Source organism: Macaca mulatta, chromosome 14 (assembly GCF_049350105.2).
Source record: "Macaca mulatta isolate MMU2019108-1 chromosome 14, T2T-MMU8v2.0, whole genome shotgun sequence".
Lineage (NCBI taxonomy): Eukaryota > Metazoa > Chordata > Mammalia > Primates > Cercopithecidae > Macaca > Macaca mulatta.
In genome coordinates, this window is record NC_133419.1 from 49066253 (window position 1) to 49080114 (window position 13862).

General features: G+C 34.4%; 1 protein-coding gene across 48 annotated transcripts in view; it reads left to right on the plus strand.

Annotated features, from left to right (window-relative positions):
- The window catches only part of SOX6 (SRY-box transcription factor 6), a 660184-nt gene that overhangs the window by 219863 nt on the left and 426459 nt on the right, over nt 1-13862 (plus strand). For 7 of the 48 annotated variants that reach the window (XM_077963256.1, XM_077963266.1, XM_015114794.3 and 4 more), the window contains exon 1: nt 2382-2467. The exons of the other annotated variants lie outside the window; for them this stretch is intronic. The gene's annotated coding sequence lies outside the window, so the exon portion shown is untranslated. Of the gene's footprint in view, nt 1-2381; nt 2468-13862 lie in introns of those variants that run through there. 48 annotated transcript variants of the gene reach the window in all.

A 13862-nucleotide genomic window follows, 5' to 3' on the forward strand; every position in this document is an offset into this window, starting at 1 on the left:
CCAATTTTTGCACCGGCTAAAACTTCGATTTTCTCCCTTTGAACATGTACACGTTATCCAATTAAATCAAATTATGGCACTTGATTGAATCTTAGGGCAATTTTGGATAAAGTGAAATGTCGTGTAACAAATACCCCAAGCTTTTGCTTCTTCAAGTCAGTCTGAACTCTGTCTTTAGGTAGATGGTTTTGTATGAGAAATGTCACCAGTATCACTCCTTATCCCTTTCCTCACCTGGAAGTCCTTCTGGTAAGAACCTTAAGGCATGAACTGGCAAACTCAGGTTAATCTGATTATTTATCTATACTTTGGGATGATTTTGCCTTAGTCTTCCCCTAACTAATATTGGTCATATTCTTAAAATTTCCTTAGGAAAGACATTTTACAAACTTCTACTTACTTTTTAACTGTGTATGGTTTATACTTTCCTTTAAAAATAATATAGTACTCAGGAGGCTGAGGTGAGAGGATCACTTGAGTTTATTCGTTTGAGGTTGCAGTGAGCTATGATAGTGCCACTGCACTCCAACTTGGTCAATAGAATGAGACCCAGTTTCTTAAAATAAAATAAAATAATATAAAACAATAAAAATATTACCACTTTATCTGTGGATATGTTAATAATATTTTAGATAATAGCAATTTATATAGCTACAGTAATCCCCTATATTTATATGGTATTTATAGTTTCAAAGCTTTTTAATAAGCATGATCCTGTTTAATTATAAAAATAACCCTATGAGACACACAGGACCTGGTTTATTATATTCATTTTGCAGATGAGGAACTGAAGCACAGAAAAGTTAAGAGACTTAGTCTAGATCGTAAATCTAGGAAGTGGTAGAGAGGCCAAGAAAAATCTGTTTTCTGAGTTCTACTAGTTCAGTAACGTCTTTTTTCTTTTAGTCACTTTAACCTTCTCTCATAATCATCTTTTGAATCATCATCTTTTTGTTGACCTTTCTTAAAAGAGTCTATGAAAATAAAAATAAATGATCAGAATTTAAAATTTTTTAAAAATATTATTTTACTTGGTTTACTAGTCATTCCAGTTCTCAAGGGTTTTCCTTTAGGTTTTTATGTTTTTTTTTTTTTTTTCCATAGCCTTTATCTTTTCCTTCATTCTGGCTATGAACATGGCCTTTTGTAGCAATTTGTGAAACCACTGGCTGCCATGTCTGCCTTTTGACCTTATAGAAGAAATACATAAAACAGGATATTAAAGAGTTTCATAAAGCAGAGAAAGGAAAAAAAAATCTAGGGTAAGTGGTACTTAGAGACATAGGCAGCTAGGCCTCAATAAGATCCATATACAACAAGTGGAGTTAAAGGACAGATTCTAGTTTTTTTCCTATAATGGAGTATATAGTTATGGGTGTCAGTTGTCCAACCTTTTAGCTAATACATTGTGTCTGCCATATTAACTTTCTCCCAAGATTGTTCCTATCCTAGTAGACCCTTACTACTCTGCCCCACACCTGCTATGATGAATAGGACTTGCTTATTCACATCCAGAAATATGAAATGGATAATTAGCTAAAAGTTCAGGGAATGGTTATGGTTTTAGATGGACTATTGCACTCAGCTACAGAAAAACAAGGTGGAATCTTAGTTATTGGAATGAAGGCAAAAGGTCAAGGTCAAACTAGCAATAAGGTATATAATTTTATTTTGAGTTCTAAGGGATTATGTTGGAGTTTTTCTTAGGTGAGTTTAAGGTGATCCTAGAGCAGTGGCTCTCTAACTTTTAAGGTATGTAAGAATCACTTGGGTGGTTAGGACTTGTCAAGTGGGGCCCAGGTGTGTATATTTTTTGCAAGCATCCCAGATTATTCTGATGCAAGTGTTTATAGATTGCATTTGCAGAAAATTGCCATGAAGCCTAGGATGACATTTATTGTAGGATAAGGGACCATGTCACTATAACTGTTGAGAGAGGAGGCATTTGGAATTTGAAAGTCAGACCTTTCTACTAAGAGAAAAATGTATGTCTTGTGCCCAGAGCTGAGTTTTGTTTATCTGCATATAAAAAGCAATAAACATGGGCTGGTATGTACTGGACCGGTGTGCCGTAAGCCTGTTAGATTTTTCTCTTCATGTATCTTGTATCTTGTATTTATGACCTGAATGCTTTTGTAATATCTAACAAAGATTTATACCGTTTAGTGTAAAAAAAGTAAGGCTGATTATTATTTTGGGCCTAATCTAAACTGTCCCTCATTTTTACTTTCCTTTTGATATCTACCTGATTAAATTCCCCTGTTCCTTCTACCTTCATAAATTAAATAGCATGAGTTGGGCAGACTGCTGTAATGCTAAGGGTTAACCAGAAGAGAATTACAAATGAACTATCTAGAAAGTTGATTATTAATCCAGCTAGAGAAGAAATATGCTTTTACTTAGCAAGAATGAGTATCCGAAGAGCTGATAATATTGTTCAGGCAGTGGGGTGGAATGGCAGAGCTTGGTAAGTAAAAAAAACTTGGAATTAATCTTTTATGTCCACTTTTAAAAATGATTAGAATGTTGATATATTTAAACAATTAAGTCTAAAATGAATTTACAAGCTGCTGGAACAAATCTAAAAAGTTCTAAATCTGTTTGTTAATGAGATCCCTATACATGCTATTGGTAGACAGTAACTAAAAACTATTTACATAAGTAGATAAATATATTTAATTTTGAATATTTAGAAAAATACATGATTAGATTTGTGATTAAGAACAAGGAGATGGGCATGGAGAAGTGATTACTAAAACAATCTAAGTCCAAACCTCAAGGAATATAAACTGAAGAATCTTGAGTGACAAACTCTCTTGTTTTTTTTCACAAGAGGAAGTTCTGGGTTCTTAGGTATTAAAATATAGTTTAAAGTAAAATATTCACGTAAAGATTCAGTGAGGTATTTTCCAGATGTCTAGTTAACAAAAACTGTTACAGGTTCTGATATTTTTGGGGTCCCAGTACTCATTTCATCATGATGATTAATAAGGACTTTTCTAAAGACAGCTTTTATGGTATTTGTGAATTACAAGGAAAGAGAAATGAGAGGATCTGTGCTATTTGTACAAAGAAAATTAAGTGAAAAGATATGATTTTAATAATGTTCTTCCACTAAAGACTGATCCTCCTGTTGTAGAAGAAATTTTGATGTCAATATTCAATTCTATAAGATTGAGGTTTTGCATGAATTACTTCATATTACAAAAATGAGCCTTTTAAACATAATGTGGACCATATATTATTGAATATTATTGAAACTCTATGTAATCATAAGTCATTTCAATGTAATATTGTTGTACTTAGGAGAAGTTAGGAAATATATTAAACTTGCCTTACATTGCAATTCCACACAAACAAATGCACATTTTCTTGCAGTGTACTTCTTGAGTGGGAATAAAAAAAATTCAAATTAGCATTTTGTCATTTAATGCTTAAATGAGCACAGAAAAAATATCTTTTTCAAAAACTAAAAATTCAGTGTTGGAAATCTACATTCTATGTGTGCATGTGTTGGTGTGTGTGTATTTGTGAAAATACATAGTATACATGCTTTCAAAATGCCAGAGCACTATTTAGTCCTATATACTCGACTTTTGTTAGTTCTAATGTTCTGGCCTATATTTAAGACTGGGAATAGTAGATTATCGTAAGTGAAATAATAAAAATAGTTAACATTTATTGAGCTCTTGTGTGCTAAATGCTGTGTTTTTAATCTCATTTAATCCTCATATTAACTCTGTGCTTGTTGGAAAGCTGTAAGGATTATAGTGTATGCTAAAACAAAAGATAAGCTAATTAAAGAACCCCTAACATCTGATGCTAAAAGTCTAGAGAATAAAGGCTCAGGAAACAAAATGAATAAGAGGGGAGATCTCTAAATTCTATGTGCTTGAATTTCTCAAAATTGGAAGATTTGATATGAGCCTGAGAACGAAGAGGGAAGGGAAATGAATCAGTGAATTCTTAGCATTCATTAATTCTTTAAACACTTTTTATTATGAAAATTTCAGTCATATAAAAATGTTTAAAGAATGGTATAAATACCTGTGTTTATAAGAAATAAAACATTACCAATATAGTTGAAGCCTTTTCTAGTTTTACATCTCCCTGTCTTCATGCTAGTGGTAATGAGTCAGGCATTTGGTGTCTTTCATTTACATGCTTCTTAAAAAAATTGTGCTTAAGTTCCATATTCCTTGTATGATAGGGAAAACCCCACCTACCATTCTTTGGGATCCAAGAAATACTTTTTCTTGGCTTCCTATTATACTTTAATTAAACAAACAAAAAATATTCTTAACATAAAAGACCCTGGCCCCACAGAATCTGACCCCTGTATTGCCAGCCTCAGCTCTTGTCTTTCTCCCAAATCATTCTTTCTGATCCAGCTACTGTACTGGTCTAGTGTCAGTTTCTTGGACCCTCTAAATTTTTTTCTATACCAAGATATTCACATAATGCTGTGTTCTCACCTGGAAGGCACCACTTTCCACTCTTCATCAGAGTGATTCCTATCCATTCTTCAGATCCCTGTTTAAATGCCATTTACTCAGAGAAACCCTTCCTGCTCCTTCCAATGCAAATCTTGTCTCCCTGCAAAGATCGTGTTTCTCATCCTTTAATTTATTTTACAGCAGATATTGCAATTTGAGATTATGTATCTGTGTGGTTTTTGTTTAGTGTCTGTCCTTCACTCAGGACTGGCCCATTTTGTTCTTGGATGTTTTACTTAGCATGTAGCACACACGGTCTTGCACATTACAAGCATTCAGTAAATATTTGTTGTTGTTATCAGGAAGAGGAATGCAGTGAATTAGAAAGAGTGAAAAAAGGGAGATTGAGAGAAAGCAAAGTACATAAAAATAGAGTCTGTTGGTTGGTTTGGATGTACTGTTTAGAGAAAATTATGCAACTTGATGCTAGCTAAGATTGGGGTGAGAGTGGTGGTAGAAATGTTTTTGTTTCTTAATATCTAGCTATAAAACATTTAACAGCTTTTCTTCATTGTTGTTTCTTGTTTTTCTGTGTAGTCTGTCACTTTGTGTCCTTGCTTTGGGGAATCTGTATTCCTGGACACAGGAACCGAACTTTCAAATTTTAAACTCATGGAGCAGCCCCAGTGGCTATAATCTTATTGTGGAAATGCTATAATGGGCTGTAAAAATCTGGAAAAATTTAAGACACAGTTGAGAAAAAAATACCTGGTATTTTTGCAGAGAAAAGCCATGAGACCACATGGAAGGGTTTTAAGGTAGATAACAATAACCAAAATATTCATAGTGTTGCCCGTTGCTAAAATATTGGTAGACACTTTTGTTTTTCTTCAGGAGAATATAAAAAGGTTATCAAAACATGAAAAAGAAAATGAAGTCAGTCTGAGAGGATGGTTGGGGTTTATGAAATGTCAGAATATACTTACATTATATTCTACGTAAATCTTTGCTGGCATTTGTAATTAAGTCCAAGGCTAAAAGATTATGCTGGAACCTTTTTTTGTTGGTGATGAGGGAAAAGGAGACAAAAAAGAGGATTTAATTAAAATGTTTTGGTTTTAAAAGGAGGGGATTTATACAGTGTCTCACTTGAAGTCGTAGAAGGTGCCATTATTAATGACATCGCACCTTATGTTTTTATTACATATTATACTTTCAAGTGAACTTTTTCATATATTATCTTATACTTTTTTTTATTTATCTGCATTTTAAGAGCAGTAAATGACTATGGAATTATAATAGCGCCTTTTTCCATCTTCTTCAATGATATACATAGTAAAAATATACTTAAAAGTTTCAATCTCACAGTATTTGGAAAGATGAAAAGTTGGTAGATTCCTTTGAGGCCTTATAGTAACCCTGTGAGATGGTTAAAGTAGAGCTGTTATTATCTTTGTTTCACAGCTAGGAAAATTGGGACAAAAATCAGACAAGAGCCAGGACTGAAACCTTGTTTTTCCTTTTTAAATGCGTAGGTGTAACTTTCTAGATAAGATGCATATTCACCTCATCCCCGCACTCCCCAAAATATTTAGATGGGAAGTTATGTTCTTCTAAGGACCAGGATGAATTAGGTGGATGTCCTCCGTAAGTTTTCTAGATTTGGAAGTTTTATTTTTTCTACTTTCCTAAAGATGCAAAGTAGTTAACGGTTTCCAGCATATGGAACGGAGATGGTTAAAGGCATGTAATTAACAGAGACACATTACTAAGCCTAATTATAAGTTAAGGTTTATCGGATGAAGTTTAGTGGTTAATTCCTTGCCTGATATTTTAGGTTTCCAAAAATAAGAAGATTCAGTTGTGGGCTTAAAAGAATGAAATATCATAATTTTTAGTAAATGAGCTGTGGCTCAAATGAAGCCATGTGATAAGGCAGAAGATAGTATTCTCTTGAGTAGGCAGCCAGGTCACATGAGCTGAAGATGGGCTGGTGCCCATTTAAAAGATATTTTAAAAGCGAAAGTAAAGAGCAATGTGTATGTCACTTATATATACATGTGCAGATAGGCAGAGGGATATTTTTTGAAAACAAATGCCAGGAAGTATTTTTAATGATTACCCAAGAAAGCTGTTGCTTCATTAAGGTAAAAGCCAAATCTTCTTGTTTTTTTTTTTCAACTGAACAAATAGTCTAGTTGCAGAGAAATTCGGTTTCTAACACTTTCCTGGGCTCAGGAAAAAGCCCAGGAAAGTGTTAGAAACTGTGGAGCGCTAGACTCAAGTTAGTAGTTGAAAGTCTCAGGGAATCAGAGTCACGGGCAAGCAGAAAAAATAATTTTGTAGCAGTTATGGTTGATTAAAAATGGAATGGGCTTTTTGTTGAGATGATGATGGTCTTGTCATTAGAAAGAATTAAGGAGACAGATTAAAATGTTGAGTTATTCTAAATTAAAGTTTATGAGAAGATGTCCTCTGTGAGTCACTTGGCTAAGGCAGGGAAGTGAGTCAACTTAAGGGACAAACATATATTCCTCTATTATGTGAAGCCAATAATGAAGTTCATGAAGGCCAGATGTACTTTCTGGGTTGCTCAAGCATATGAATAATAAAAAAAGGTGTGTTTTTATCTGCAGACAGCCAATTGATATCTGGAATTACCCCAAGTAAGAACTTTAGACTTCACCATGTATCCCCAAACCTCATAAGAATTGGTGTGAGTGGAACTGTATTATAAAGGGAAACAGAAATCATTTTGTTTCTCCATAGGGTCCAGATCTGGAAAATAAGAATTTAAATCTGCATTTGGAAGAACAGGCTTTAAAAGTAATAAAAATTTTATTTACTTATCTTTAAAAAGCTTCTGATCTTCTGACACATGAAAAAGATAGTAGATCACATGTTTAAGCACTTTAGAGATTTTCTGTTATTTTAGTTTCTCTTACTGAGGTAATACTTTCATTTAAAACATTAAGAATATTTTAAATTTAGACAAGTAAGACACAAATACATTCTTATTGTAGAACAGTGCCTGGTATATAGTGGACTGTCGTTAAGCATTTGTTGAATTAATAATTATTGAAAAAAAGATGAGCAAAATTTTTCTTAATGTCTTTTCTCACCCTAAAGACTATTTCTTTTCCCAAGAGTAACTACTATTTTCAATTTTGTTTGTATCCTTTCAGACTTCTTGTATAATCACATACAAATGTATGCCATTATATAGAAACGTGCAGCTTTATTTCGTGTCAGGGTAGCAGTTTCCCCTTTTACACATATTGCTTTATAGTTTACATGCTTTTTTTCACTTAAAATGATGGCTTGGAGCTCTTTGTCAGTTTATATAGCTTTATCTCTTTTCCTTCTACATAATATTTTGTACTATATATGTACCATTGTTGTATTGATAGACATCTGAGTTATTTCCAATTTTAATATTCTCAACTGAAATTTTAGGTATTTAAATATTGAGGATGGCAAAACCTGACATCTTTTAAAATATATAAAATCAGTATAGAAAAATTTCTACTTGGTAGAGTTATGAAAATTAAATAGAACAATAAAGGCACCTAGCACTCAGTGAATCTTTAATAAACATTAGTCCTCTCCCTTCCTTTCATCTCTCTTAAATCATTTGCATGAGGATAGGATTGAAAGAATAAGGAAATATGATCTTTCACATACTCATTTTCATCTTTACTTATATGTTATTTGTATTGCTCACTGAATGTTTAATTCCCAATCTGAAGGCTGTTGAAGGTATTGACTGACTTAGTGCCTCTTTCACCCGTTGTTCTTTAATGATTGGCTGAGGAGAAACATGTTTACTGATAATGAATTAATTCATTCACTGATGACTAAACATCAATTTGTGCCTACTATATGCCAGACACAAAGGGTATAAAATGAAAAAAGATATGATTCTCACAAGAATCTTGCAAATTTGTCACCAAGACAGACACATAAACTAATAAATATAGAATAATGTGACAAGAGCTTGGGTAAATCAGGGATGGGAACAACTAGATGAGCAGTCAGGGAATGTTTTCTTTTTTTATTATTATACTTTAAGTTCTGGGTTACATGTGCAGAATGTACAGTTTTGTTACATAGGTATATATGTGCCATGGTGGTTTGCTGCAACCATCAACCCGTCACCTACATTAGGTATTTCTCATAATGTTATCCTTCCCTTAGCCCCCCACCCCCGACAGGCCCCAGTGTGTGATGTTCCCCTCCCTGTGTCTATGTGTTCTTATTGTTCAACTCCCACTTATGAGTGAGAACATGCAGTGTTTGGTGTTCTGATCTTGTGATAGTTTGCTGAGAATGATGGTTCCTGCGTCATCCATGTCCCTGCAAAGGACATGAACTCATCCTTTGTTATGGCTGCATAATATTCCATGGTGTATATGTGCCATATTTTCTGAATCCAGTCTATTATTGATGGACATTTGGGTTGGTTCCAAGTCTTTGCTATTGTGAATAGTGCCACAATAAGCATACGTGTGCGTGTGTCTTTATTGTAGAATGATTTATAATCCTTTGGGTATATGCCCAGTAAAGGGATTGCTGTGTCAAATGGTATTTCTGGTTCTAGATCCTTGAGGCATCACCACACTGTCATCCACAATGGTTGAACTAATTTACACTCCCACCAACAGTGTAAAAGCATTCCTGTTTTTTCACAACCTCTCCAGCATATGTTGTTTCCAGTCAGGGAAGGTTTTCATGGAGTAGGTGACAGTTGAGATCAAACATTAAAGGTTTATTAACATTTCATTGAACAGATCAAAGGAGAGGACATTGGAGGCAGAGGAATAGAATGTGTAAAGGCATGAAGGAGTGAAAAAGCATGGTATCATTTAATATGTCTTTAAGGCAATACAAGAAATCTTTATTATCAGAGAGTAATTGGTAGTGAGAAAGGGCCATTTCATCCACTGAAAATTGAGAAAGGATAACAACTATAAACTCTGGGCAAAACACAACTATATGAAGGCACTGAAGAGTAACTTGAAACAGACTAAATCTTGAGAGGAGAATGAGCTTTGGAAGAATGGAGGAAAGGAAACTGGGTAAGTTTGTCATTTTCAAGCTTTCTAGTATGAGGGCAAGGCTGCAGAAAAAAACAGCATTTTTTTCTGACCTGCAGAATCAAGGGAACAGACTTTGGGCAACCACAGTTGCTAAGAGGTGAGGAGATAATCCTGAGAAGGAAAAAGCCAAAGAAAGGGAACCCTAACTTGTATATTACAAATCTCTGACTGATCCCCAAGCCATCGATGTACAGAATTGGTCTCAAGTAGCCTAAGTGAGGTTAAAAGAGCTAAATAGCTAAATAGTTGTTGCTCACTGCAAGTAAGGCAAAATATGCAGTTTGAGTCTCAGCAAGTAAGCTTCTTAAACAGCAATACTATTTAGAATACTATAAATGAATCTAGAGTCTCCACAGCATAGTGATCACAATGTCTAAGATACAATCCAAAATTGGTCAACATATGAAGAACCAGGAAAATTTGAGGAAAAAAAAAAAAGACATCTCAGTAGAGAGAGATAAATTATTGAAAAGAGCCAAAGGGAACTTTAAAAAAAATGGTATCTGAAGGAAGAAAATCACTTGAGAGGATAATCAGCAGAATAGAGATGAGAGTGAAACTGAAGATAGATCAATAGAATTATACAATTTAAAGAACAGAGAGGCCAGGCATGGTGGCTCAAGCTTACAATGTCAGCACTTTGGGAGGCCTAGGCAGGAGGACTGCTTGAGACTAGAAGTTTGAGACCAACCTGAGCAATGTAGCAAGACTGTCTCTACAAAATAATAAAACTAGCTGAGGGTGGTGACACGAACCTATAGTCCTAGCTACTTGAGAGGCTGAGGTGGGAGGATCACTTGAGCCCAGGAGTTCAAGTCTGCAGTGAACTAAGATGGTGCCACTGCACTCTTGCCTGGTTGTCAGAGTGAGACCCTGTCTCTAAAAAACAAAAACAAAAAGCCCCAAAACAGCAGAGAAAAAAACTGGAAAAGAAAAGAAGATGAATATAGGATTAGGGATATATGACAATATTAAAAGGTCTAACATACATGAGTCCCAGAAAATAAAAGACAATGATATTGGGGCAGGGAAAAAATTGAAGAAATAATGCCACCAATTTCCCAAATTTGGTGAAAGATATAAATGTACAGTCATAAGAAGTTCAGCAAACTCCAAGCAAGATAAATGCAAAGAAAAGTACATCTAGGCACCTCATAGTCAAATTGCTGGAAACAAGAAAAATGTACAGGCAAAAATTGTTTTTCTTTTGTAAAGACCAAGAAAAAAAGACAATACAACTTACCAATATCAGGAATGAAAGAGGAATTATCACTACACATATTACAGTTATTAAACTGACAATAAGAAAATATTATGAATATCTTTATGCCAAAAAGTTATACAACTTAGATGAAACAGACAAATTTCTTAAAAAAAAACTTACTAACTGACACAAGATGAAACAGAAAACTTAAATAGCTGTTTCTGAAAGAAATTGAATTTGTTCATTAAAAAAATAAAAATTTCTGTGAAGGAAACTCCAGGCCCAAATGATTTCACTTGTGGATTCTATCAAACATTTAAGAAATAACATCACTCTTACATAAACTCTTTCAAAAAATATAAGAGAAGGGAACAATTTCTACCTAATTTTATGAGGCCAGCATTACCCTAACACCAAACCTGAAAAAAAATTATAAAAAAGGAAAATTATAGACCAATGTCCTTAATGGTCGTAGATGCAAAAGTCTTTTTTTTTTTTTTTTTGAGACAGAGTCTCGCTCTGTCGCCCAGGCTGGAGTGCAGTGGCCGGATCTCAGCTCACTGCAAGCTCCGCCTCCCGGGTTCACGCCATTCTCCTTCCTCAGCCTCCCAAGTAGCTGGGACTGCAGGCGCCCGCCACGTCGCCCGGCTAGTTTTTTGTATTTTCTTTTTTTTTTTAGTAGAGACGAGGTTTCACCGTGTTAGCCAGGATGGTCTCGATCTCCTGACCTCGTGATCCACCCGTTTCGGCCTCCCAAAGTGCTGGGATTACAGGATTGAGCCACCGCGCCCGGCCGATGCAAAAGTCTTTAACAAAACAACAGCAAATCCAGCAATATAGGAAAAGGATGAAATATCACGACCAAGTAGGGTTTAGTCCAGAAATATAAGATTGGTTTAACATTTGGAAAATGTTGCTGTATTAATAGAGTAAATTAGAAATCGTATGATCATTTCAATAGATGCAGAAAAAACAGTTGACCACACCCATTAATAATTAAAAAACTCCCAGCAATCTAGGAATATCATATAACTTTTTTAATCTGAAAAGGATGGCTATGAAAAACCTACAACTAACATCATATTTAATGGTGAAATAGTGAGTGCTTTCTTCCCAAGATGGGAAACAAGATACTGTCCATGCTCATTCATCCTACTTGACATTGTATTTAAGGTCCAACCATTAGAATGAGGCAAGACAAGGAAGCAAATAGTATAATAATATAAGAGGAAAAAAGTAGGACTGTATCTGCATCTTTGCCAAGGTCATGCGATACAGGATGATTTCTTTTGTATTTCAATGTATTAAGTGGGCGGGGATTAAAATTGCATGGTATACAATGGGAAAAATGATTTCATTTTGAGTCAACTTTTACAAATTAAAATTAATAAAAATAAGTTTATATATTGGCAGCATTCATTTATAATTCTAAGTATGCATTAATTCTTAGAAGAGTGATCATGTTTTTAAGAGTAATTTTTCAGGTCAAATATTATGAAAGCAAAATCAATTTTCACACTGTAGTACCATCTGACATAACAAAGGCCATTTTTGCAAATAAAATTTCCTAAGGACTTTGCTTAATCTTTTTATATTCAAATAATTCTTTTATGAATAATCTACCATATTGACTGTCATTCCTGCCACTTTCTGGTTCTTCAGTTTTTTTCTTAGTCTAACTGTAAATTGTTGATTTTTCAATGGTTTGAGCTATTCTCTGACACTGTATTTCTTTGCTTCATGAAATCTTGCATCTTTTGCAAGGTGTGTGGTTTTGTTTTGCAGCCACCTTACATTTTTATTTCGAACACTGGTTTCAATGCCACAATGCAATATCTGGTAATTGACTAGCCTGATTCTCAAACTTGACTGAAAAAAAAATTACAGGTGTATGGCAGTTTTAAAAAGTATTCTTTTGCTTAGGTTACACTTCAACCAGTTAAATCAATCTTTTGAAATGGGACCCAGGTATCAATAGTTTTTATAGGTCTCCACGTGACTCCAATGTGCCAACAAGTTTGAAAGCACTGTCAATGATTATCAAAGACACAAGGACATTAACCCAAATGTGTGAGATACATGTTAAGTTAATCTGTGAGAGATGTTTACGTGAAGAGTAATTTTACAAATGGTAAGGTTATTAATGAATGCCTTTTACCTTCTATATAATTTTGGTGACTCACGTAATGAATATTTGGATAATGAGAGAATTTCCTAAATCCATTGAGTGCCAAGTATATATGGGCCAGGAATACAATGGTGAACTAAAATGTATGTTGTACCTTTCTCTAGTTTACAGTCCAAATAAGAGGAAGACATTAAATAAATATTTAATTGTAGGATAATAAATACTATGAAGGAAAAAGGAGACCTAATTTGGTTTGGGATCAAGGATGGTGACTACACATTAGTGATATTAAAACTGAGACATAAATTATAAGTAGGATATAGTTTAGTGAAGAGGAGACAGAAGAGGGGACAGTATTTATGAGGGCCATAAATGGAAAAGAAGCTTGCAAGCTCTAAGAATAGATATCAAGGAAAGATGATTTAGAGAGCATTCAACAGAGAATAGTTAGAGAAGACCAGGTCTTATGTTGCTAAGTGTGTGTATATGTGTCAGGAAGTAGAAATAGAAAGATAATGTGGAATCAGCTTATTAATGAGTGTTATATCTATATGAAGGAATCTATATCCTGTAGGTTATGGGGAAATAATGAAGGTTTTTAAGTAGGATATTGACATGATTAGATTTTTTGTTTCAGGGCCATGACTCAGTTACTTCACCACCCCGCCTGCCCTCCACAGAAAAGGCTTTTCCAGTGTGGTATTCTCAACTTAGAATCAGGAAAGTAAACTTTTCTTTGTTTTGTGTTTCCTGCATTATGGTAAAATTATTGAAGTTGAATGGATTCCTCCTTCAATTCTCATTATTATCCCACTTCCAAGCTAAACGCAAAACCACATGTGTAAGAACAACAACAAAAAACAACTCTGCTAATATTCCTCAAGAGCCATATGCATACCAATACAAGCAGAGTCTTCCTATGAGCATTACATTTTGCCAAAGACAGCTTTGAAATAAGGCTGGGGGAGCTTGAGAGCCATACTCAAGGGGTTGGC